We start from the raw sequence: 26371 nt of genomic DNA, 5'->3' as shown, positions 1-26371 counted from the left end.
CATCATGTGGTGTCCCTGGAGTGTTGCTTTGAAAAGAGCCAATCTCACCACCCTCAATTCCAACCAGTTGATGCTGTGCATCAACTCACTCGCTGACCATTTGCCTTGTGCTATTTGGTTGTGGAAGTGAGCCCCCCGCCGAAAACCCTGGCATCTGTTGTGATGGTGAGATGGTCTGGTTCTCTGAAGAAGGAGCCCTTTGCTAGGGTGGAAGTCATCCACCATCCGAAGGACCGACACACCAGAGGGACCAGAATCAATGCTGGTGAGTTGCTCTGCTTGGCCCGCCGGTGCGGTAAGATATGCCACTGCAGCCGTCGAGAGTGGAGCCTGGCCCAAGGCACAATGGACAGACACGATATCATCTTGCCCAAAAGTTGGGACAACTGCACAATCGGGGCGTGCCACGACTGGTGTACCTATTGTATAAGAGTCCTGAGGCTTGTCATTCAGTCGGGAGACAGGGAGACTTGACACGCTATAGTGTCTATGATGGCGCCGAGGTGCTGCAACCTGGTGGTTGGCTCCAGATGACTTTTTTCTAGGTTGACAGAGAACCCGTGGTCTTGGAGGATTTTCATTGTGTATTGCAGGTCTTGCTTCGCTTGCTGGCGGGACGATGACTGAATGAGAATGTCGCCCAGGTAGCATTGGAGCCACACTGGACGTGATCTGAGGTAGGCTGCTACCATTGCAAGCATTTTTGTGAAAGTTCTAGGGGCTGATGACAGGCCGAACGGCAGAGCCCTATACTGAAAGTGCTGGCCTGCATAAAAAACCCTCAGAAATCTGTGGTGGGCCTTGCGGATAGGTACGTGCAGGTAAGCCTCCTTTAGATCTATGGACGTTGGAAGGTCCCCTGGTCTGATGCAGCCCAAGATGGACTGCAGGGACTGCATCTTGAACCTCTTGTACGCTATGTGATGGTTTAGCTTTTTAAAAATCTAATATGACCCGAGTTCTTTGGGACAAGGAAGAGAATGGAATAAAAACCTGTCCCCTCGTAACTGGGTGGAACCGGTTCTATGGCCCTGATCTCCCTGAGGTGAAGGATCTCATGTTCCATGAGAGCCTTTTTGAGAGGGCAGGAGGGAGTTGGGCACCAGATGAAGTGACGAGGTGAAGGTGAAATAAATTCTAGTGTCAGACCTATGCGAATCGTTTGTAGGACCCACTGGTCCGATGTGATGTGCTCCCATTGGGCGTGGAACAGCTGAAGACGCCCTCCTATGGGAGCTGTTCGATGGTGGTAACTTATACCGGCGAAAGGTCTGGAGCTAGACCCCCCATGGAAAGGCCGCTTGGGAAAATTCTGCTGTTGGCCTCTGTCGCGAAAGGACTAATGGTCCTGTGACCTGTTAGCGTTCTGGGAGTAGGACCTCTGGAAGGAGCCAGAGGTGGAGGGCTGGTCTGCGGCCTGAAAGGACTGCTTCCTATAAAAGTTGGAACCCTTACGCTCAGATTTTTTGGTGACCGAAGGCATAACCTTCTTTTTGTCCTTATTTTCTATAAGGTCTGGACTTAGTGCCTCCCCAAAAAGCTTATGCCCCTTGAATGGGGCGGAAGCAAGCTTCCACTTTGACCTCATGTCCACATTCCAATGTCTAAGCCATAAGAGGCGACATGTGGTGACTTTGGAAGCTAGGGCCCTAGACGCAAACTTCAAGGTGGCATCTGCCATGTATTCAGTGGCCGCAATAATCTTGTTGACATCCTGTCTGAGTCTGCTATCCTCAGCCGGGAGTTTAGTGAGTAACTGTCTCAGCCAGAGGAGAGAGGCCCTGGAAAGGAAAGATGGAGAGGCGGACGTCTTAATTGCCCAAGCAGCCGCTTGATGAGTTTTATGGCAGGCTTTCTCTGCTTTCTTGTCCTCTGCCTTGAGCCCCTCTAGTAGGTTGGGAGGGAGCACCAAGGAAGAAGTGAGTGCAGCCACCGGCACGTCCACATGGGGCAGCTTCAGCAAGTCTTCCAGACTAGCATCCACTGTATAGTTTCCTGTCGCTACCACTGGGAGTGGCAAGGGTACCCAGCTGTGCCCATTGTTTCTGTACCACATTAAAGAATAATTTGGGAATGGGCACTATTTCCTGAGCCTGAACGGGTTCCTTGAACAGGCCCTCACTGAGGTCAGGAGCTGCCTGGTCCGGGATGGAAGAGCCCAAATGGGTAGAGGCCTTAGCCTTATTCAAGATAGTCTTGAAATTAGTATGCTTGAAGGCGGGCTTATCAGGTACCGCAATTTCATCTCCTGAGAAGTCTGGCTTAGGGTTGGGTAGAATATCTTCCTCCCAGGCAGAATCCTCACTATCCAGGGAAGAATGGGGAGAGGCAGGCCGTGGGGCCTGTGGAACCTCCTTGGGGGGAGCCGGGGCCTGGGAGTGGTGGGTCTTGTGCGGGCGCTTGGCCCGCTGGTGCATCCCGTTCTCAATCCCCTGGGAGACGGCCCTGGCAATAACGTCCTGCATCTCAACAGAAAGATCAAGTCATCTGGCCCCACAACTCCCATTGGATTTTCCTAGGGAAGGAAATTTTTTTAAAGTAACAGCCAAAAAAAAAAAAAAGGAAATTAGGGAGTCCAAGCAATCTGCAAAAGACTGAGAGAAAAATAAAATGCGTCCACTGGGCTTTGACTGAATTGAAAAATCTGGCAGTCAAGGCAACACCAGAAGCGTGGCTAAAGTTTCAATTCAGTCCTGAGTTTAACCCATGCTTGCACTCTCCAAGCAGCGTACAGGAAAAGACTATATTCCATAGTCAGAATGACAGAGATTCAAGCTCCAGGTTGTTGTTTATGATCCACTATTGATCACATCCAGTGGTGGGATTCAATTTTTTTTACTATTGGTTCTGTGGGCGTGGTGTGGTTTGGTGGGCGTGGCAGGGGAAGGATACTGCAAAATCCCCATTCCCTCCCAATCAGCTGGGACTCGGGAGGCAGAGAATATATGGGGGCAGGGCCAGTCAGAGGTGGTACTTACCGGTTCTCCAAACTACTCAAAATTTCCACTACTGGTTTTCCAGAACTGGTCAGAATCTGCTGAATACCATCTCTGATCACATCAGTAGAACATTTTTCTTCAACCTCACATCTTGTCAAGGTATTGAAGTCTAACAATGGTGGCTTGAAAGCTCCATCACACTTCTTGATCAGAACTCTCAGTTTTCCTCTTTCCAAAACTTAGATTTTGCTAAGAGGGAAGCCCCTGCATTTTTTTTTCACATTAGCTCACACAAAGAGACCCTGGCATATCCGGGGGCATCCAAAATCCATGCCCTTTAAGTCAAGGCCAAGATTTCTTAGAACCAGGAATGACCAAATGAGTGTCCCCAATCTTGAAACCCCAAGATCTGTGTAACTTTTAGCATCCCTGACCACCTCTCAAAGATGAATTTTGAAAGAAAAATGCACGAGGAGAAAGAGTGGGTAGATCACTTGCCTAGTTAGTGAGGAAAGATTTAACTTTGTAGGCAATTCAATCTAGATTTAATTAGATTTAATGAGACGCGATAGCTCAGTGGCTAAGATGCTGAGCTTGTCCATCAGAAAGGTTGGCGGTTTGAATCCCTAGCGCCGCGTAATGGAGTGAGCTCCTGTTACTTGTCCCAGCTTCTGCCAACCTAGCAGTTCGAAAGCATGTAAAAATGCAAGTAGAAAAATAGGCACCACCTTTGGTGGGACGATAACGGCGTTCCATGCACTTTCTGCATTTAGTCATGCCGGCCACATGACCACGGAGACATCTTCGGACAGCACTGGCTCTTCGGCTTTGAAACGGAGATGAGCACTGCCCCCTAGAGCCGGAAACAACTAACACATATGTATGTGGAGAACCTTTACCTTTACCTAAATCTTTAGAATATGCCATGTCTTGTCAGGTTTTCTTGGAAACAGACCGTGGATACTCCTTTTCTAAATTATGTTTTAGGGTTTGTTGTTCTGGAATTTCTGAAAATCAACTTGCTTCTTGAGCAAATCTCTCTAGGATTTTGCTAAGAGGAAAGCCCCTCCTCCTTCGTTTTACATTAGCTCACACAATAAGGAAGACTGTCTTATTAACAGTAGGTGCTCTATTTCCCTGGCTCCTTGCTTGAATGAGTTCTAAAATAAAAATGTAAAAAACAACAACTCTCTGTGACTTTGAGAATAGAACTTGGGTGTTAGAGGATATTAACTCCAGAGCAGAGACAGAAGTGATCTGATCTGAAATAAAACATCAATCAATTAAACTGCTACCAGCAACACTGATTTGGCGCCTTTCCCAAGCTGCACTTAATTAAATTTTTGATCCAGAAGATCCATGGGTAGAATTAGTGATATGGCTCATTATCATTCAAAACTCATCCTTCCATTGAGTGGAGCTAAGTATGAGCTGGAAGCCACATATGGTTAGAAGGTTGGAGAAGAATCCTGGGCTCAAATTCACATTCATCCATGAGTGTGGATGAATGTGAATAAGGGTGAAGTGGAATCCATTAGTCAATAAACATCGTGGTTCTTCAACTCAGAAATTATAGGATGAGCATGGCTTTTAAACATATATAATTAAAAGAAATATGGGACCTCCATCTTCAGGAACAGTAGATAAGGCCAATCAAGTTGCTTCTTGAGGTGAAGACAAAGTTTTCTTTCCTGGTTCCATGTTTGGAAGTGGAATTTTATTTCATCGCTGGTATCAAGAATGCTTAGTAAGCTTAGGGCATCCACATCCCTCTACCACACCAACACCTCTTTACTACTTGCTGTTCCTCAGCTTTTACTACATGGTTCCTTGCCTCTGCCATATGGAAGGGTCTAAGTGCCATATGCTGGAGATTTCCTCAGATCATGCCTCAAAGGCGTAGGAAGTTAGCAGCTAGGAAAATGAAATATTTTAGGAAATATTAAAAAGGGCAGAATATTTCCCCTAAAAGGGAGCCAGAAACTCAGCTCCCCCCCACCTTTGTTAATGGACCATTAAGGCCTGAGCCAGCTCATCTGCAATGCAAAAGACATGGTCCACAGGACATGATAGGATTAGCCCTCTACCCATCTCACCACATGGCACCTGGGAAGATTACATCAACCAGCAAGGCTCAACCAAACCTGGGACACAGACAGCCTACAAAGTTAGCTAAGACGCCCCACCGTATGGGAATCTGACCACCAATCAGAATACATTTTTTTTACACAGGAACAGGAAGCTCCAAGGCGGGGCCCACAAGAGGGTATAAATCTCAGGCTGTCTCAGCATCTCTTCCCTTTTTTCTCCTTCAAGATATTCAAGGTATGTGATCCCACCCCCCAGGACCTCAAACCATGTGATCCTGTCCACCATTAAAAACCATCTTTCCAAGCAGTCTCCATATTTCCAGTGTCTTTCTCCCCACTTGGAACTGAACCCAGAAGGTCATTTCATCCAACGTAGGGGACAAATGTGAATGATTTCTTGCTAGCTTCAGCTGGATACGGAATGCTGAGTTATCTTCAGCAGGAATTTTCTTGTGTTCTCAAGAGGAGGAGTGGAGTGCTTCCTCAACCTTGACAACTTTAAGATGTGTGGACTTCAACTCCCAGAATTTTTCCAGCCAGCATGGGGAACCCCCAGCCATCTGGGAGTTGAAGTCCACACATCTTAAAGTTGTCAAGATTGAGAATAGCTTCCAACACTGAGACAGTCCATTATTAACTGATCCACGTTCTATCTGTTTTGCCCCTTCTAACTGTCATTTAAGTTTTTCCTAAGTAGAATCATGTGAGATCTTGGTGGAAATAGGACAAATGACTCCCTTCCTCCCTAATTACAATACAGCTTGCAGTTTCTTTTTCTTTTTTCAAAATCCTAAACAGCTTTGAATCACCTCTAGCACAGCAAGATGACAACTATTTATAGTCTAAGCATTCTTTCACAAATGTTTCCGTGTCTGAAAGTGAGCACATCTCTACCCAAGTGTAAAGTTGAATGATGTTGGGTCATTCAAATGTTGACCCCGCCAATGGTGAGGTTTCAATAGTGAAAAATGTGAGGTTCTATATTTAGGCAAGAAAAACCAAATGCACAGGTTTAGTATAGGTGGTACCTGGCTCAACAGTAGTAACTGTGAGAGGGATCTTGGAGTACTAATGGGCAATCACTTAAATATGAGCCAGCAGCAGTGTGCAGCAGCTGCCAAAAAAGCCAACACAGTTCTAGGCTGCATTAACAAAGGGATAGAATCAAGATCACATGAAATGTTAATATAACTTTATAATGCCTTGGTAAGATCACACTTGAAATACTGCATCCAGTTTTGGCCGCCACGATGTTAAAAAAAGAGGTGGAGACTCTAGAAAGAGTTCAGAGAAGAGTAACAAAGTTTATGAGGGGACTGGAAGATAAAACATGTGAAGAACAATTGCAGGAATTGGGTATGTCTAGTGAGTCTAATGAAAAGAAGGACTAGGGGAGACATGATAGCAGTGTTCCAATATCTCAGGGGTTGCCACAAAGAAGAGGGAGTCAAACTATTCTCCAAAGCACCTGAAGGCAAGACAAGTAGCAATGGATAGAAACTAATCAAGGAGAGAAGCAACTTAGAAATGTCAGAAATTTCCTGAAAGTTAGAACAATTAATCAGTGGAACAACTTGCCTCCAGAAGTTGTGAATGCCCCAACACTGCAAGTCTTTAAGAAGATGTTGAATAACCCTTTGTCTGAAGTGGCGTAGGGTTTCCTGCCTAAGCAGGGGGTTGAGGGAGGGAGGGGAGAGAGAGAGAGGGAGAGAGAGAGAGGGAGGGAGGGAGGGATAGATAGATAGATAGATAGATATAGATATCCTTACTGTTTGAAAGGGAGTGTTGGTGGATTTTCATACAATGATCTCCCCTTGAAGTAGATGGGAAGCCTCCTGAAGGTCTCCAGAGGGGGACAGGGGAGGCCATTTTCGCCTTCCCCAGGCTCCTAGAAAGCCTCTGAAGCCTGGGGGCTGAAAAATGGGGGGTGGGGGTCGTGCATGCGGGGGGAGGGAGTCATGCGTGCATGCGCATAGGGGGATGTCACACGCATAGAATTATGGGTGTGGACGCGCCCGCACACAATCCCGCTGCACTCCTCCCATTTTTTGCACACAATGGCAAATAGATTAACCATCCCTGGTCTAGGTGCTGAGAAATTAAATCTGTACCTTTAAAAAAAAAATAACACCATTGTTTATCATAGCTTAGAGCAGTGTTTTTCAACCTTGGCAACTCTAAAATGTGTGGACTTTAACTCCCAGAAATCCCTAGCCAGCATGTAAACTACACTGGGGAAAATCTCTTACAGGCTCCGGAAGTGTGTTCACACATTTTAAGTTGAGAAAGTTAGGAAATACTGTTTTAAAGTGTGCATTTCTTATTTCGTTGAAAAAGACTTGCTCCACTAGCATAAATAACTGATTTCACCCTCTATGGCTACGCTTTTCTCTCTCTCTGGTTAAGTGCAAACTAAGTTCTCTTACATCTAAGCCAACATGTAAGATGAGGATGAGAGAGAAATATAACCACGATGGGTGAAATGCATACTTTAGAACAGTGTTTCTCAACCGTATCAGCTTCAGGAGATGTGGATTCCAACTTCCTGGGAGATGATGTCCACACATCTTAAAAGTTGCCAAGATTGAGAAACATTTGGCTTAGAACAGTGATGATGAAACTTTTCGCCACTGAGTGCCCAAACTGGAATGTATGCATATGCGCCATGTACCGGCCAAGCTTGTCTTCGGGTGCTCCGGCGTGCGCATGCACATTGGCCAGCTGGTCTTTGCGCTTGCCAGCTTGTTCTGACCCAGGCTTCCTTAACAAGCAAGAAGTGGAGTCTTGGTCCCGGCAAAAATTTTACATGACTGTGAATTCCTTTCATTCACAGTCTGCAAGGCTTATCAAACAGTGTTTCAGAAGGTTGTTTATCAAATACGACCTTATCTCCTTTGGCAAGCTGCCAAACAACTGTATTTTTCGGAGTATAAGACGCACCTTTTTCTCTCAAAAAAGAGAGTGAAAATCTGGGTGCGTCTTATACACCGAACATAGCATTCTTGGCCTCCCGAAACCCTGCCTCCTTTGCAAAAATGGCATTACATAGCCTTTAGGAGGCTTCCAGACTGCTCCTAGGGGCTGGGGAGGGCAAAAATGAATGAACAAGGGGCCCTCTTTTTGCTCGTTTTTGCCCCCCCCCCCAGCCCCAGGAGCACTCTGCAAGCTTCCAAAAGGCTATTCATCTCCTTTTTTTTTTGGACAAAAAAAGGGCTACTTTTGGGAGGTCTGCAGAGTGCACAAACGTTTTTTAATTTGCCTCTTCAAAATCTTGGTGCGTCTTATACTCCGAAAAATACAGTAGTGCCAAACAGAGGGCAGGACAAAACTTTTCTTACAGTTTCTTATAGCTACAAACAGAATTTTTCTCTTGACACGACCAAATGAACTTACTGTTTCCTGAAAAAGCCCACTCCACGTTCACTCCTCTTTTGTTTCCTTTGGAAACAAAGAGCCGAGGTGGCGGGGTGGGTAGAGTGCAGTACTGCAGGCCACTTCAGCTGACTGCTATCTGCAGTTCAGCGGTTCAAATCTCACCGGCTCAGGGTTGACTCAGTCTTCCATCCTTCCAAGGTGGGTAAAATGAGGACCTGGATTGTTGTTGGGGGCAATATGCTGACTCTGTAAACCGCTTAGAGAGGGCTGAAAGCCCTATGAAGCGGTATATAAGTCTAACTGCTATTGCTATTTGGGAGGGGCCAATCACCTCCAAGGTGTGGCTTCACTCTTAAGTCAACCCTGCTTTCTTAATTGTTCCTATCGTCTAGCAGCGCTGTGCATGCGCACACTGGGAATAGGCTCCAGCTGTTCCTCTGCCTCGCTGCTCTCTAGCTCCCTCTTTGCCTCCGATGCAGAGCCCTTGTCTAAGCTTTCCTCCACCCTCAGGACTGGCCCGTGTGTCCCCAACCTCCTCACTGTCCGATTCTGCTGCCAGCTCCACAGGCTGCTGGCGGGCCACAACACAGCTGGCGACGGCACACCTGCCCGGACGTGCGCACACCTGTGCCACAGGTTCTCCATCATGGGCTTAGAATATCAACATTCTCACCTCACAGATGATTGCTTCTTGCTCTCTGAAAAATTAAAAAGTGATACCACAGCGCCTTGTCAAAATGAAGCATTTTGCCTTTTTCTTACTTCGATACAAGAGGCTATCGTCTGATGTTGTGTACTAGTGTGATGATCTACAAGGCTTACATATTATCTACTGAATACAGTGATAACCCAATTGCAGATTGTGCTCTAGAGGCAAAAATAAATAAATCTCAAATTCAATTCATTGGGAATATTTGGCTAAATTATCCCCCGTGGGGAAAAAAAAATGGAAACAAGGGCAAGAGTACAGGTAGTCCTCGACTTATAACAATTTGTTTAATGACTGTTCGAACTTCCAATGGTACTGAAAAAAGTGACTTATGGCCATTTTTCATACTTACAGCTGTTTCAGCATCCCCATGGTCATGTGATCCAAATTCAGAGGCTTAGCAACTGGTTCACATTTACAACGGTTGCAGTGTCCCGGGGTCACGTGATCTCACCTTTGGTAACCTTCTGACTAGCAAAGCCAATGGGGAAGCCAGTTCATAACTATGTGATTAACTTAACAACTGCAGTGATTCATTTAAGATTGGTGGGCAGAAAAGTCGCGTCAGCCTCTGTATCGCTTGCTTGCTATCGGCTGCCATAGTAATGGGGACGGAGGGGTTTTTCGGTATTTGGGAGGGGAATCGTGCTGGGGAGACATCTCGAGGAGGGAGTTTTGTTGTCATCATCTTCTGTGCATGCTGAAAGGGTCTGATCAAGGCTAACCGTCCCTGCATACCAGCTGGATGAGGCCACCTGAAGATTCACCCCACATGACACCCTTGGGGGTTGGAGATTGGACATTTCGCCTGGCGTTATTGGAGGGAGGGATTTGGGTGACTTTTGATATGTACAGGTTCGTGCCATTTAGCCTCAGATCTTGCTTGACTTTCGCTGTTTTCACTTTATATCCAGTAAAAGTACCTTTACTCTAAACTAATGCAGTTGGGGGGGTTTCCTTTCTTCGCTATTGAAGGAGGCACGTGTGACAAGTTGTAAAATGGGACAAAATTCACTTAAGAAATGTCTCGCTTAGCAACAGAGCTCAATTGTGGTCGTACGTTGAAGACTACCTATACCCGTGGTGGTGAACCTATGGCACACATGCCACAGGTGGCATGCAGTGCACTGTCGGAGGGCACACAAGCTGTCGCCCCAGCTCCACCGCGGATGCACGCGCGCCTCTCACTGGCCAGCTGGTTTTCAGGTCTCTGGCATGCATGCATACGGCCTATATGGGACATGTGTGCTCATGCGTGGAGCGTGTGGTCATGCGCGCATGCGCAGAGCACATGTGTGTGGGGGGGTCACGCATGCACATGCAGGACACATGAGGGGGGTCATGTGTGCATCAGAAGTGGTATTCTGCTGGTTTGCCAAAAGAACCGGTAGTGGCGGTGGCGGATGGCTCGGCCCACCTGCCCAGACGTCATCATGGACGCCCTGCGCATGCACGCGCTCTCTCGGTTCTGAACCAGTAGCGAAGGTAAGAGGATTTCATGCCTGGTGTGCATGTGTGGGAGGCAGGGGGAGCGAAGAGGGCAGTGCACACTTTGCATTATGGGTGTGGGTGTGTGCGCACTTTCGGCATGCAACAAAAAAAAGGTTATTCATCACTGATCTAGTGTTTTTGAAACCTTGGAAGTCTTCAGGATATATTCATTGCAGAATATTGTGTTATAGGACCTACAACTTTTCACTTACTGTCTTTTGAACAGTATGTCTGCTCCTTTTCTTCCCAACCACAATTTTTCTTTTTCTTGGTAGGGAAAGAAAAAAAATCAAACTATTCTATTCTGGCAACTGAGCTGCATGATTCACAATTCAATGAACAGATTGACTGCATCAATGAATGATGTTTCAAGTGGTTGCACAGCAAGCAAGAAATCCAGATGTTTCTCCTTTGGCTAACCCTGCATCTGCCCTCTGAATCCTTTCGGTCTTCACTTGTTTTTGTTCATTCCCCATTGTTGTTAAATTCTGTTTTCGACACAAACCGAACCTCCTTTCCCCCGTCTCTGGCAAAAGCCTTCTGCACAACCCTTGTATGTCAATCTCGGCTGTTTTGTTCACAAGCTTGGCTGCCAATGGAAACCAAGACATCTGACCATCTCTCTCTAGCTTTTGTTTCTCATCTTCTCCAACCATGGAGAAGGGCCAAGCACTGGGAAATCTATTACTGTAAAAGCAGAGAAAAGGGATGCACTGGTTATTGAGTCAGGCCTGGTAGATATGATTCATTTGGACTGGAAACCGAAAGCAGGCCACACACAGTCCAAAGTGTCTCCAGCTTGCCAACAGCCACATAGTCTATTCCTTTCCAGATAATAACCAGAAATCAAAATCTGCATAGTTAAAACAACAAAAAAAGGGGTTTCTTGTTTGGACAGTATCAAAGCCGAGGCTGAACAACCCTGCTGCTCTTTTAGTCTTTCCACAGTGCTCATAAATTTTGCAAAGAAAAACGTAAAAGGAACAGAAATGGGGAGGTTTTGTCAAATAAACCCAATTCTAAAAAAAACAATATTACTAAATTAAGCAGGACAGAAGGCAGAATCTGGTGAACAACAATTTAGACAATTAGCTATTCATAAAAATGAGTGATTTTAGACCAATCAACTAAAATCAGAATTAAACTGGATTTTAAAATTAGATACGCATTTTTCAAAAAAAAAAAAATACAAAAATTTCAGAAATAATAACAATTACTTCTGATTGTAATCTGTGAACGTGATGAATGCCACCGTTCTTATTAACAACATTCTACAGCAGGGGTGTCAAACTCAATTTTATTGAGGGACGCATCAGGTCTATATGTGTGGGAAGGGGAATGGGCATGGCCGACTGGGTGGGCGTGGCCAGCTTGACACTACTCCTCAAATTGCTGGCATGTTTCCTCTTTGCATTGGGTAGGCCAGGACAGCCCAGTGTGCCGTATCCAACCACATTGCAGGCTTTGACACCCTATTCTACAGGGAGGAGAAATTGCGGGCATCATCAGTAGAAGTATTTTATAGCCACAAACAGAGACATAAGTAACTGCATTCATACCTAACAACATACCAAGTTATCTTTAGAACAAGTTTTGATGAACACATGTAATGCTAAACTATAATGAGTGAATTCCTATTTAAGCCAAAGCCAAAAAACATTTAATGTACAAACTAAAATACTGCCTTTCTTAGTGAAGAACACGGACAATAAAGAATCTGAGGATGATCAAATAAACTAAGAAAAAAAAGAGAAATCTGCTATATTCAGATTCAAGGGGAAGAGGATGGATATGAAACAAAAATCCAGCAAACAGGTTCTGAAACTCATGCACAAACTTCTAATTTTGAATGCACCCTCTTATTACTTTTAACATCTACCATGAGTGTAATGGGGAGAATCTTTTGCATAGCAAAGCCACACTGAACTGATCACAATAAACAAATGTATTCATACAATGTACAAGTGGTCCTTGACTTATGACCTTTTTTGCCGTGAGTTAAGTGAACAGAGTGGTCATTAAGTGAACCCAATGTAGACAATAAGTTTTTTAAAAAAATTTGGTGGAAGTCAGAAGTAAATGCTGGTTTCCATAAAAAAAAAGGTGTAAATCATGGCCATGTGACTACAGGACTTTGCAAATGACCATAAATATGGGCCAGTTGTTAAAGAGCCGAAAATGTGATCATGTGACCATGGGTCATGGGGGCGATTGGAACTTTGAAACTGGATTAAGTAGCTCTGGGGAGGTCCGTTGTAACTTTGAATGGTCATTAAGCAACTCACCATAAGTCAAGGATAACCTGAATAGCTGGTTGTTGATGGCATGCTTTTCTAGCAGAAATCCAAGCACATAGATTTGCAACTTCACCCAAGCCAGCATTCAGAGTTTGTTTTGGAAAGCTCCATGGTTTTCTCAACCTACCAAAAGCCACAATGGAATGCACGAAGGAAAAGTGTGTTTCCTTCACCTTTCTGAAAGCAACAGCTTTCTTCCTCAACATGGCTTTAGGGATGAAAGCTAGTCAAAAACTGGTTAGCATCATTTTGGATAAGATTGTTCTGACCGAGGCTTTCCAAGAGCATGAAGCAAACTCCTTGTTCCGATAAAAATCCCTTTTATTAATTTACTGCGAATTCTTCTCATTCACATCCAACAAAGTCTTTCAAGGGAGGATTTAGAGTCACAGACCTTATCTGGCTTGGCGAGCTGACTGGCTGATATCTGCAAAACTTGGCAAGGAGTCTGGGAGAGTCAGGAACCAATTAAGCGAACTAACTGTCTCCTGCAAACTCCACTCCCCTTTCGCTCCTCTTTTATTTCCTCTGGGAGGGGCCATGCATCGTCTTACTCCCAAGTTGGCCCCTGTTCTTTAGCTGCTCCCTTCTTCTGGCAACTCTGTACATGCACACACTGGGAACAGGTTGCAGCTGTTCATCTGCCTCACTGATGTCGAACTGTGAAGGCAGCTGATAGCTGGCATACGGCTCTGGCTCCCTCTCTGCCTCTGACACAGAGTCTTCATCAGAGCCTTCCCCAGACTCCAGGACTGGCCCATGTTCCTCCCCAACCTCCTTCCTGTCCGAATCTGCTGCCAGCTCTGCTGGCTGGCCACAACAAAGGTGGTGCAGCTCTGAAATGGAATTGGCAAACCAACAAAAACCAAGCTGAACAGAAACACGAAGCCAAATCTTACACCGGGGCTCCTATGAAGAGAAAGCAAGATATGGCTCATTTATCTATGAATCCAACCTCTATTCTCGCCAAGCCTCGCTCCTCAGCTGTGTCTTCTACCAATGAAGTGACGGTCTCCTAAACATACAGCGTAATGGACATTGTGAAATGCCTGCTTAAACATGCACTTGCATATTTATGAACAAAGATGCTCCAGGAAAAAAAATGTTTGGCAGGTCCACAAATACATGAGGGAATATCTCATGGACTGTTTTCTTGCGTGTGAAAATTATCCTATCCCAAATCGAATGCCCAATGGAACCCTTCAAAGTCTCTCGCCTTGGGCACAATGGAACTTGTTCTGATGCTCCACACTGTCAGGCAATGCGCCAAGATATAACTTACTGATGATGTGCTCTACAATAAGAATGAGTCCAGAAATCACTATGTCTTTCTCTTCTAAAATAGTAAAAGAGCTCTGATGGTGCAGTGGTTAGAATGGATTATTGTAGGCTAATTCTGCTGACCGCCAGCTGTTCAATTCTCACTGGCTCAAAATTCACTCAGCCTTCCATTCTTCCAAGGTCGTTAAAATGAGGACCCGGATTGTTGGGGGCAAGATGGTGACTCCGTAAACTGTTTAGAGAGGTTGTAAAGCACTAGGAAGTGGTGTGTAAGTCTAAGTGCAGGTGCTAGTGCTAAAAAAAAAAATCTTTCGCATTTCCTCTCTTTTTTCATACTGTCCCCTTACTACTAATTGTATGTAAAAGTGACCTTAGGAAACAGGAGGAAGAGCTACAGATTAGGCAACACGGCAGGGGTGGGTTCCTGCCAGTTCTAGCCTCTTCTATAGAAGAGGTTCCACAAATCCACAGTGCCGTTTAGAACTGGTTCCAGCTCCCTACCCCCGCCTGTCCGCACAACATCAAGATGAAGAGCGAGAAGAGGAATTCTGGGAGTTGAAGTCCACAAGTCTTATAGCTGTCCCACCAGCCTGCTGATTTTTCGGGTCTCTGCAGGTGGAATGCGGGAGACCTACATGCAGGCACGGGGGAGACATGCCAGCAATGCATGTGCAGGGGGAGAGCATGGGGGAGTGGAACACCCCGCCCCCCCCCCCGCGCAGCCCGTTTTGGTCCCAGGAGGCTGCAGGGAGGTCCATTAGGCTCAACATGGGCTGTGGGGGAGGGGTTCGCGCATGCATGCGTGAGGGGGGGTGGAGGTGTCGCACGCATGTGCACGGGGGGGAGGGGCACAAGGGGGTATTGCGCACGCATTTCATTATGGCTGCGGACGCACATGCTTTTGGCACACGACGACAAATCGGTTGGCCATCGCTGCCTTAACTCTTACACTGAACTGGCTCTCAAACTTTCCTTTTGTGCTTTTAAACACAGAAGATCCAGAAATGTTTCTGTGATCTATACTTGGAAACGTTACTCTGGATTCAAGAGACCTTGACTGCAACCAAGATACGTTTTGATAATATCCAACGTACAGGTAAGCACAGCCTGCTCATTGTACCCATGGACCCTTATTTTAAAGCTGAGAAAAATCTTACAGCCTCACAGAGCGTGAAAGTGTTTTATTTTCCCCGCTTCTCATTTCCACTGAACTTACCTGGATTCCTGCATTTTCAGATATTATTGCCTCCAAGCGCCTCTTGTTTATGAAATGCAATATCTGGTGGCTAAGGTCCCAATTATCTTTTCAGAACACTCCTAGAAATACAATGTCAAAAGATGTGTTCCTCCTATAAGGAAGAGAAAAATATGGGGGAAGAAAGAGAATGAGAATTCCTGTTTTGATAACAAGGGATGATCTCAGTCAGGGATGTCAAACTTGTGTCGTCATGGCATTGTCACCTGACGTGTCACGACCTTTCCCCCCTTCGCTAAACTGGGCGTGGCCAGCGCACAACGCATCTGGCTGTGAGTTTGACAGCCCTGATCTAAAGGGTGCACAGACCCCCAAATCTACCAACAGAGGAGAATATTTGCAATTCAGGGTTGAAATGGGGGGTGCTTCGTACTCTTTTGAGGTCGGTTGTTTTCTTGCAGACATTTCATTACCTGACTAGGTAGCGTCATCAGTGCTAAAAGGGAGTGGGGTTGGCTCTCTGTTTAGGTATAAATGCAGTGGTGGGATTCAGCCAGTTTGCACCTATTCGGGAGAACCGGTTCTTAACTTTCTAAGCAATTTGGAAAGAAATCTCATTTTGTCCATTGCCCCCCCCCCCCCCCCACTTTACAGAGCTAATCCTGTAAAGAAGGCAGGAAGGAAACATTCTGGTGTTGTTTCTAGTCTAATTTTTATTACCCTGCTTACAGAAACTGCCTCTCCGGTTAACCCTTATTACATTGTAACAGCTAAGGTGAAGCGCCCATCGATCTGAGTGAGGTTGAGTTGGCCACACCCACCCAGTCACATGACCACTGATCCCTGCCTACTCAGCTGGTCATCAGGGCAGAGAACCGGTTGTTAAATTATTTGAATCCCACCACTATATAAATGGTTTGCCTTGCAAGTGGGAGGGTTCTTTCTGGTCGCTCAATTACGTTGTTGTTTACTGTTTGATCATTTGTCTGAGTTGATCGTTCCTTGATTGGGGTATTGTTTGTTGCTTGATGTCACCTAAATGGGTAAAGAAATATCTGCAAGAAAACAACTAACACCAGAGAGTATCAAAGACTCCACAGGCCCAAATCCTTTGGGTTAGCCGTATCTGGAACTTTAAGAACATAAACACTCTTTCCTACAAAAAGTGCAGAGAAGAGCAACCAAAATGATTAAAGGGCTGGAGGCTGGGTCACCCACAAAACCGCGCTCGACTAAACCGCGCCCGACTAAACCGCGTCGCTGATGTCATCAACAGGGTGACAACAGCACGGAGACAGAAGCACGCTGTAAACCCTAAACCTAAAATTAACCCCTTAACCTAAACCTTAACCTAACCCTAAACGTAACCCTAAACTTAACCCTTAACCTAACCCTAAACCTAACCCTAACCCTTAACCTAACCCTAAACCTAACCCTAACCCTTAACTTAACCCTAACCCTTAACCTAACCCTAAAGCTAACCCTAAACCTAACCCTTACCTTAGTTGAATCGGCTTGCTTTCAAAGCGCTATTTAAAGCGCCCTTCTTTCTCCGCGCTGGCTGTTGTCGGCCTGTTGATGATGTCAGCGACGCGGTTTAATCGGGCACGGTTTAGTCGAGCGCGGTTTTGACGGGTCACGCTGGAGGCTAAACCCTATGATGAACAGTTATGGGAACTAGATGTGTCTAGCCTAACGAACAGAAGGATTAGGGGTGACATGACCGCCACTACCTGCAGTTGGAACTAAGCATACTACACAAAATTGTCTGCTACAATGTCCTACCTGTCAGCGACTACTTCTGTCAGGCCTACAGCCATCTTTTTTTTTAATCTTTGGCCTGCGACACTTTCTATTATTCTACTAGGCATTTTCTATTGTGGGAAAATGGGAGGAGGGATTGTACAGATGATATGTAGCCATAACAAAATTCTTTCTAGAAAGCCAAGGTCATCCTTTGTCTTTGCACCTCTGAGCCTGACCGGAACTGGATGGGTGGAACTGCCAGCATGGCAGTGGAAGATTGGACCATGTGATGGACTTGTGGGTGTGGGGGCAAGATCTTGAACTTTCAACTGGGTGGGGAAAACCGGAAAGCTTTCAGATTCAGATTTTCTCAGATGTGCCAACATTAATAAATTGGAACTTTGAGGAATCCTTTGCCTCGGACTCTGATTTAATATTGGATGCTGTTTGGAACCCTGACAATTTCAGCTTCAACCACAATAATACACAGGCAAACAATCGATACAAACGCAAGGTAAACCTCTCCAAATTCGATTGCAGAAAATACGACTTCAGCAACAGAGTGGTCAACGCCTGGAATGCTCTACCCGACTCTGCTGTTACATCCTCAAACCCTCACAGCTTCAACCTTAAACTGTCTACCGTGGACCTCACCCTGTTCCTAAGAGGTCCTTAAAGGGGGTGTGCATAAGCACACCAGCATGCCTACCGTCCCTGTCTCACTGTCTCCATTTATCTGTGTTTACTTCCTTTGTTCATCTTTATGTCCATACCTACACTTGTCACCTTGTACATGTTTGACAAACAAACAAATAAATAAAATAAAAAATAGATCGTTTTCTTCCACTACTTGAAGGGCTGCCACAGAGAAGAGGTTGTAAACTTCTTTTCCAAAGCACCAAAGGGCAGGGCAAGAAACAATGGGTGGAAGCTCATTATAAATAGATCCAAGCTGGAAATAAGTAAGAATGTCCTGACAGTGTAACAGTCCGTGGGAATGCTTGCCTCCAGAGGTTGCAGGTACTCCATCATTGGAGGTCTTCAAAAAAGATTGGAGAGCCATTTGTTGGGAATGGAATAAGGTCTCCTACCTTGGACATGAGGTTAGACTAGAAGCTCCCTTCCAGCCCTATGAATTGGGAAATCTTCACACGATTATCAGAGAAGAGTTGCCACAGATGTGGCCATTCATAAAATATCCTTTCAGCTGAAAGAGCTTGATGAAAAAGTTCTCTGTTTCACTCCCTTCCCACCTCTAAACTATTTCAGGCTTCTTATCTGGACAGAGAAGCGGACGTCCTAATGAAACTTCAACCAATCGCTTACGTTATTTTGTAAGTGCGCTTTGATGACCCACCGATAGAAAAGAGAATTATTTCTTTTTGTAGTTCCAACATTTCATGGTGGAAACTTGCCCTTTGCTTTGCAGTATCTCAGTTTCCTGTTTCCTACTCTTAAATTAAAAGGTTCCTTTTTTTTCAAAGTCAGAAAAGGAAGGAATCTATCAGTTCATTGCTGCTTATGAAAATCAGAGTGGCTGCTTTAAAAATAGCCCACTGTGTATCAACCACACATCATTACAGAACTAAGCCAAAGGGTCATGTCCCCATTTCCCTCCTGCCTAAGAAAGCAAGAAAGCATTCTGCAGCAACCCTTCAGGATATTCTGTGAGATAGGCCATTTATTCCTTGATGTGCTTTTCCCACGTAACACCTATCCTCCGCGAGCTGCACTGGCTGCCTATTGGTCTCCGGATACGCTTCAAGGCGCTAGTCGTCACTTATAAAGCCCTTCATGGTATTGGACCTGGGTACTTGAGAGACCGCCTGCTACCAATTACCTCCAATAGACCGATTAGATCCCACAGATTAGGCCTCCTCCGAATTCCATCCACCGGCCAATGCCGACTGGCGACTACCCGGAGGAGAGCCTTCTCTGTGGCTGCTCCGACCCTCTGGAACGAACTCCCCGTGGAGATTCGAACCCTCACCACCCTCCTGGCCTTCCGCAAAGCCCTTAAAACCTGGCTGTTCTGACAGGCCTGGGGCTAAAGAACCATTGCCCCTATCTCGAATGGTATGATTGTTGTGTGTTTTAAATTATGTATTGTTTTGTGTTGTCGTTAATTTGTCTGTATCCCCCTTCCCTGGTTTGAGTTGTGAGCCGCCCTGAGTCCCCCTTCGGGGGAAAAGGGCAGCATACAAATGAAATAAACATTCATTCAAACATACATTCATTCTGCTTCATTTCTAGAGGGGAAACAACTTGGCTCAGAAGCCTTGGGTTATTGACTAGACCAGTGAATGCTACCTTTTTCGTCCTCACGTACCGAAAGCACATGCACGCACCCGCACCCATAATGCTATGCGGGCAGAACACCCCTCTGCGCACCCTGCACATGCATGAATGACACCCCCCCTGTGCTCCATGTTTTTGGGCCAGGTGTCCCTGAAGCCTCCTAGGACCAAAAATGGGGCACGTGGGAGCGCTGCACCCCCCCCACCCCAAACGCATGCAGGTGCATCTGAGCTGGGGCGACAGCTCATGTGCCCGCAGACGGCTCATGAAGTCCTTGAGTTATGACCATGAGTGAGCCCAAAATGTATGCTGCTAAGTGAAATATTTGTTAAGTGAATTTTGCCCCGTTTTTAAGACTTTCCTTGCCACAGTTGTTAAGCGAATCCTTGCATTTGTTAAGTTAGCAACATGTGGACTTTGTTTGTCAGAAGGTCACAAAAGCGGGGATCGCACGGCTCCGGGACACTGCAAACCGTCCTAAATGTGAGGCAATTGCCAAGCATCTGAATTCTGACCAGGTGACCATGGGGATGGTGCAATGGTCGTTAAGTGTGAACAATGCTCATAAATCACTTTTTCAATGCCCTTGTAACTTTGAACGGTCACTAAATGAACTGTTGTAAGTTGAGGACTACCTGTAAAGGGAAAAACTGTAATTCAGAGACAAAACACATGCTTTGGCTTGCAAATTTGAGACTCAAACTTGTTTGCAGGAAAAAAAGAATCCTGCAAAGAAATTTCTCTAGAGTCCCTGTTGGTAAGAACATACGATATTGAATTAATTGATTAACTTGGTAATGCGCTATCAATTTTTGAACCAACGTATTTCAAATGGGCTAACTTACAGAATCATGGGTCCAAGTCTGGACCCATGATTGCTGTGAACACATAGCAGCCACATATGTTTTCTCCACCAATACAGATGGTCCTAGACTTACAACAATTCATTTAATCAATTTCAAGTATTGCTCTGAGCGTTTTAAACATTAAATGATATAGGTACACGCGTCTTAGAGATTTCTACCCAAGACCAACTAGTTTGAAAAGTAAGTCAGTACTGATGGGCTCTGCTCACTGTTTCATAAATCTAAGAGTTTAGATTATTTGTAGAACTAATATTATTACTGAACAGACTTTTTATGGAGGTCTGTCATAGCTCATTCGGTATGAAGCCACAATAAAAATATTCAGACATTTTAGGCATTTCTACTGAAACAAGAAACAGTTTAAAGTAAAACCTTGCTGTGATGTAATGCCCAGAAGAGAGAGTAAAGTTTTATTCCCGAATGTCTGTTAAATCCACAAGTATATATTTCAGAGTGATTTATATCATTTGACATCTGTTAAATCTGAAAGGATATCTTTTGCAGTGATCTACATCGACGTCTCTTAAAGCACATTGTTTGCAGTGATTTATATAATTTGTGCCATATTGCAAATAATGTCATCTTTGCAATTTCTTTCATGTATGGAATGATGTCAGTGTGCGTGGTGATCAATTTGCAAATGGCATTATGCAAATATGGAACTGTGACATAAATGGTTTAAATGTAAGTAATATATAATATTATATAATGCATAATAAAATCATTTCTTTTATTATCCTTATTCTTTTATTAGTATATTTTGGAGGATGAATGGAAATGTTGTCCATTGCAACAGAAGTCTGTTGAATGTGAGTCTGATGAATCTAGGTTTTGTTGAATTTGTACTTAATATGGCTAGGAATAAAGGTAAAGGTTCCCTTCGCACATATGTGCTAGTCGTTCCCGACTCTAGGGGGCAGTGCTCATCTCCATTTCAAAGCTGAAGAGCCAATGCTGTCCGAAGAGGTATCCGTGGTTATGTGGAATGCTGTTATCTTCCCACCAAAGGTGGTTCCTATTTTTTTACTTGCATTTTTTACATGCTTTCGAACTGCTAGGTTGGCAGAAACTGGGACAGGTAATGGGAGCTCACTCCGTTATGTGGCACTAGGGTTTTGAACCGCCAAATGCCGACCTTTCTAATCGACAAGCTCAGCATCCTAGCCACTTATGGGTAAGAACAGGCCTTGATAAAAGAGAAAACCCACCAAACCTTAGCCAATGCCTTAAATAAAGATCTTAAAGAAAATTTAAATGTTGACTTTAAATCTGTTACTTGGAAACATTGTTGTTTCTTTATGGTACTTTTTATTATATTTTTAATCAGTAATTTTACTTAACATTTCTCTGAATAAAGGTATCCTAATACAGATAGTTATTGTTCAACATCTATGAAATCAATAATATGTAGTCACTGGAAAATTTAACACATTCTGGTAGATTCTTAGAATTCTGGGTTTAGAAAAGACATTGCATAAAAGAGAACTTACCGACGGTATTCAATTCATTCAATTTTAGAGCTTTACACTAGGTATTGAATCTTGATTTTACAAATTTCGTTTCCTGCAAATCCTGCAAGAACCTCTATCACCTAGTTTTCCAGTGCCTCCAGCTAATAAAAATTATGCATGTTTCAATGCTTACTAACATAAAATATTTAAATGAGTTTTTTCTATATTCTCTTTGTTGCTAGCAATGTCATTCTTAATTTGGAATGCTAACTCATATGGCTTGGGCTTCTCCTGTTACCAAGAGGAAGTTGATCTGAATTTAAGACAGGTTGCTGTTATATTTTTAACTTTACTACTTCACAAAAATACTACTGCAACTGTTGCTAACATTAAATTTGCATGCTGACTCTCAATTATTCTGGGTTGCTCATGACAGTGAAAGAAATTGAAATAAAAATAAAGAAATAAAGATCAAAGATAGCAAGTGTAATGCAGCAAGAGCTCTCATTTTTTTGGCCAAGGACCTGATGGAGAGTCAAGACTTCATAGCTCTTGTAAAAAATAAGAGAGTGGGATCCATTCAGATCTCTGAGGGAACCCTGTTCCAGAGGCAAGGTCTCTTGTCTACTACAGAGATGGTCTGTTTCCTTGATAGGCCTGGAATGATGAAGTTTAACTGAAAGAATCTGGAGTACATAAACCCTGCAGGATTGAATAGGCTGGGCAGATGTTATGGGAGATAGATGTACCTGTAAGTAACCAGGCCTTACGCCATGTAGGTTTTTACAGCTTTATAACCAGGCCTTTGAACTATGGTCCTGGAGAAGACTCCTGCAAGTCCCTTGGACTGCAAGATGATCAAACTGGTCAGTCCTAGAGGAGATCAACCCTGACTGCTCTTTAGAAGGCCAGATCCTGAAGATGAAACTCAAATACTTTGGCCACCTAATGAGAAGGAAGGACTCCCTGGAGAAGAGCCTCATGCTGGGAAAGATTGAGGGCAAAAGAAGAAGGGGACGACAGAGAATGAGGAGGCTGGATGGAATCACTGAAGCAGTCGGCGTGAGCTTAAAAGGACTCCAGAGGATGGTAGAGGACAGGAAGGCCTGGAGGAATGTTGTCCATGGGGTTGCAATGAGTCGGACAGGGCTTTGCAACTAACAGCAACATAACCAGGACCTTGAATTGCACCCAGAAGCAAAATGGCAATTAGTGCAGCTTGTGTATCAGAGTATTAAATGGGCATATTGAGGAATGTCCATTACTGCTAGCATTGTTACAAATCTAGACCAATTGAAGTTTCTGTGCAGCCTTTAAGGGCAGTCCCATATAGGACACACTGCGGTAGTCAAGCCACAAGGTTAACTAGGGCAGGAGTGACTGATTGAAATGTTATTATTTTAACACTTTAATAGTAAGATACTCAGAAACTTCATACAGAGAGTCCTCAACTTACAACAATTCATTTAGTGTCCGTTCAAAGTTACAACAGAACTGAAAAAAAGTGACTTGTGACCATTCTTCACAGTTACGACCTCTGCAGCAGCCTCATGATCGTGTGATCGAAATTCAGCTGTTTGGCAACTGGTTCATATTTAGGATGGTTGCAGTATTCCAAGATTATGCGATCCCCTTTTGCGACCGTCTGACAAGTCGATAGGCAAGTCAAATTCACTTAACAACCAGGTTACTGACTTATCAGTACCGGTACTGGTTTACGGCCCAGGGGTTGGAGACCCTTGCTGTAAAGGACGAAATCTCTATCAAGATATTTCTCCAAAATTTCAGGTCTATTGTGTCCAAAGACAGCTAGTAACAAATTAAAATTTACATTCATTTATGTAATATCGCCATCTTGGCATCAATGCACATCATTTCCATAATATCTTATTTACCAAAAATGACTGAAATGGATGCAAATGATGTATTTTTAATTACCTCACTAATTACATGATGTCAATTACTGCATTTATATTTTATGGCAATTTGGGAATAATAGTCTCCCTAAATAGCCCATTAAATCAAATCTTTATTTGAATGCTATTATAATTTGCATTAGTGACTGTAGTACATGCGCCCAAATAAAACTGTGGATTCTAGTCTGGAAATCAGTTTCTCTGTGTAATTATGTAGGCTGTGCAAAGCCCCTTTCCTGAAACTGATCTCAATCTATCAGAGATGATTCACACCCTGGTCAGCATCTCTTTGCACTTCTACCCTCAGGCAGAAGACATCAAAGTATAGCCAGCCGAACAAACAGATTTAAATATTCTATCCTTGGGCTGTGAGACTTTTAAATACAACCACAATCACTCCAAGCACATGCTAGTTTTTCTTTTTCTTTTTCCGTTTCTGTTATGATTTTGCACCAGTGAGATTAAAACCAATTTTGTTGTATTTAAGTACAATGACAATAAAGATTATACTTATAACTACCTCCATCCGGATATATCAAAATGGTTGTGCAGGAATAAGGGAGTATGGCTTTCTAAAACAGCCATACAAATCTGGAAAAAAAAATTGCTGCACTCTGTTACATAAGTAAGAAAATGCAACTAACGCATCAACCATGTTTGCAGTTGACGCAGAACCACATCTGAGGATCTGTAAGGAAAAAAGAGGTGGCTGCTTTAATGATTTTTAAAAAAGCTTTCTATATACTCTTTCATACTGTTACTGTCATAGGATTTGCAGAACGCTATTGGTAGCAGGGACACGGTGGCTCAGTGGCTAAGGCGCTGAGCTTGTTGATCAGAAATGTTAGCAGTTTAATAACAATTGTAGCTGAACAAATGTTGTATAATGATAATAATGTATTTATATATATATATATTTGATATCTATGCACAAAAATCAAACGACAGGCTATATGCAATTGAAGGTTATATGTTTTATTTGTTTTTGTTTGTTAAAAATAAAAAAAACTTTTTATATATAAGGTCAGCAGTTCGCATCCCTAGCGCCGCGTAATAGAGTGAGCTCCCGTTACTTGTTCCAGCTTCTGCCAACCTAGCAGTTCCAAAGCACATAAAAAAATGCAAGTAGAAAAATAGGGACCACTTTGGTGGGAAGGTAACAGCGCTCCGTGCGCCTTCGGCATTTAGTCATGCCGGCCACATGACCACGGATACGTCTTCGGACAGCTCTTTGGCTTTGAAACGGAGATGAGCACCGCCCTCTAGAGTCGGGAACGACTAGCACATATATGCGAGGGGAACCTTTACCTTATTGTAGTGTATTAAAATTACCTCTAAATGCAAGGAATTCTGAAACATGACATTAATCACACATCAAATTTTATTTCTTTTCTTACAAATTCTGTTGTACCTTGGGCAGTATTGTCATTAATGCTAGAACAATCGGACAAGTCATTGTCTCTCAGCTCAATCCACCTCACAGGATTGTTGCTATGAGGAAAATAGGTGGTTTTGATATGTTCACCATCTTGAGTTATTCGTAAAAATGGGATACAAACAAACAAACAAACAAACAAACTTTGGAGAACATTTGTAATGCCTAAAGCCTGCAGACTCACAACAGTTGGGGTAATGTTTACCTCTATAGCTTATTTTAGAATAAAGCTATTGACTACTGTAATTCAATCTGCAGAACAGCATAGATTGGTATCACTTGAAATTCAGGAGTTGTATTATCACTACAGGCAAATCCTTGTGTTACGGCCATACGTGGACCTGAAATTACAGTCGTTAAGTCGTGTGGCTTTTTAAACAGGCCAACATGTGACTGTGCCCGATTTTACAACCTATTTTTTGTGGCAGTCATTAAGTAAATCACTGAGGTGGTTTGGTGGTTCAGTGGCAATGGGCAGCTTTTGCCGGAAACCAGAAGTAAACGCTGGTTTCAGGCAAAAAAAATAATAAATGCTATAAATTGTAATGCTGTGACCACAGGACACTGCGAACAGCCATAGATGTGTTGTGTCCATGCATTGTGAAATTAAGGACAGCCACTATGGAGGACAAACAAGCAGAATACTAGCAGAGGACATCCATTGACACCAACTAGCTTAACTGTTAGAAAACTCCCTAATTTCATGACATTTGGACAGATTCAAGCATAGTTTTAACTGGGAAACTGTTAGCATCCTAGATCAAGCTTCCCTGGCACTCAGACAAATTGGCTATCAACAGGCACACAGAGATAAATAACATCTACACACCATTCAAAAGAGACCATCAAAAAAGCCGAAAAACAAACAAAAAGACCAAAACGCCTCCTCATTAACAGTGAACGCTCATATGAGCAGAGACCAACGCCAAGATTAACACGAGACCAACAATCAAGAAATAAACAATACCCCAAATCAAAGAACTTCCAAAGCAGACAAACTAACAGTAAACAAACAGTCTAATCAAGGAACCACAATGACAACTTCCACTACTTCATATATGTATAACCCGTGAGCCAATGAAGGAATATTCAGATTATTTAGTTGATGTGAAATCTATTCATAATTGCCTCTAGATCAGGAGTGTCCAACTTTGGCAACTTTTAAGATTTGTGTCCTTCAATTCCCAGAATTCACCAGCCAGCCATGAGTTGAAGTCCATAGGTCTTAACAGTTGTCAAGGTTGGACATCCCTGCTTTAGAACTTTCACTCAAGAGTTAAAT

General features: G+C 43.8%; 1 protein-coding gene across 4 annotated transcripts in view; it reads right to left on the bottom strand.

Moving 5' to 3' along the window:
* ZHX2 (zinc fingers and homeoboxes 2) overlaps nucleotides 1-26371 on the bottom strand; it is a 75855-nt gene that overhangs the window by 21703 nt on the left and 27781 nt on the right. For 3 of the 4 annotated variants that reach the window (XM_032222430.1, XM_032222431.1, XM_032222429.1), the window contains one exon: nucleotides 15399-15531. The exons of the other annotated variant lie outside the window; for it this stretch is intronic. The gene's annotated coding sequence lies outside the window, so the exon portion shown is untranslated. The remainder of the gene's footprint in view (nucleotides 1-15398; nucleotides 15532-26371) is intronic. 4 annotated transcript variants of the gene reach the window in all.

This window comes from Thamnophis elegans, chromosome 8 (genome assembly GCF_009769535.1).
Source record: "Thamnophis elegans isolate rThaEle1 chromosome 8, rThaEle1.pri, whole genome shotgun sequence".
NCBI lineage: Eukaryota > Metazoa > Chordata > Lepidosauria > Squamata > Colubridae > Thamnophis > Thamnophis elegans.
Note: the sequence above shows the minus strand (reverse complement) of the source record. Positions and strands in the feature narration are given on the sequence as shown.